Raw genomic sequence first — 977 nt, 5'->3', positions numbered from 1 at the left:
CCTCCAGCCCCGCCGCCCGGTGGCTGTCGTGGCGCACGCACGGGCCCGGGCTTCCTGTTTCAGGCGTGGACGCGCCTCCCGGCTCCGGTTACCCGATAAGCGGCGCTCAGGGCAGATGGGAGGCGGCAGGGGGGGACGGGGCGGGCCCCGGGGACTGGGCCTCGAAGTCCTACCCCAGCCACTCCTGCCGGGCCCAGAGCTGCGGTGGCAGAGGGCCCGGGCCCGGGGGAGGGTCCGCGCTGGGTTCGGGTCAGGGCTGGGCACTGGCTGGCAGGTGCTGCCGTGCCCGTGGCTGCATCGGAGCAAGCACCAAGGGACGTGCTGTCTCATCCCGAGAGGGACTGCCCGCAACTGGTGGGTGTTACGGTTACCAGCATCCTTCCATCTGCTTCCTCTTGTTGGGGCAGGAGCCCCGAGGCTGTGCTGGCCCCAGGGGGAGGTCCCCCGAGACTCCGGGGAGGCCCTCCTGGGGGAACTGACCACCACGCGGGCCGGAGCTATGGCTAGGCCTCCACCCCGGGAGCCCAGGGCCCACCTGCCTCCTGGAGACCTGTGCTGGGTCCCGGCCCTCAGCTGGCCCAGGCCTCGGAGGCTCCGTAAGCCTCTGGGTGGCAGGTGCTCGGCCGAGCCAGCCGTGGGCTCGGGGCCCGAGTGGTGGACGGGAGGCCACCGAGGCCAGTGAGGGTCTCCGGGTCTTCAAGGCTGCCCCACATCTTTCCCCAGACTGTTCTCTTCAGTAGGGCGGGGCACCTGGGGATCGGCATGGCCTCTGCCTGGAAGCAGCAGGATGCCGCCTTCACGGACCCACTGTCTAGGGAGTCCCAGAGACACGGTCTCAGGCTGAATTTCTTAAGGTGAAGCCTAATCGCACAGCGATTAAATTGGGGTCACTACACACCCTCCGACGCCACCTCTGCGGCCAGCCCAGGCACATCGGTGACCCCCAGAGAAGCATCCGCTAGAGAAACCATAAAACG

Source organism: Canis lupus, chromosome 24 (assembly GCF_048164855.1).
Source record: "Canis lupus baileyi chromosome 24, mCanLup2.hap1, whole genome shotgun sequence".
Lineage (NCBI taxonomy): Eukaryota > Metazoa > Chordata > Mammalia > Carnivora > Canidae > Canis > Canis lupus.
The sequence above is the reverse complement of the archived record's forward strand: the minus strand, read 5'-3'. Positions refer to the sequence as shown.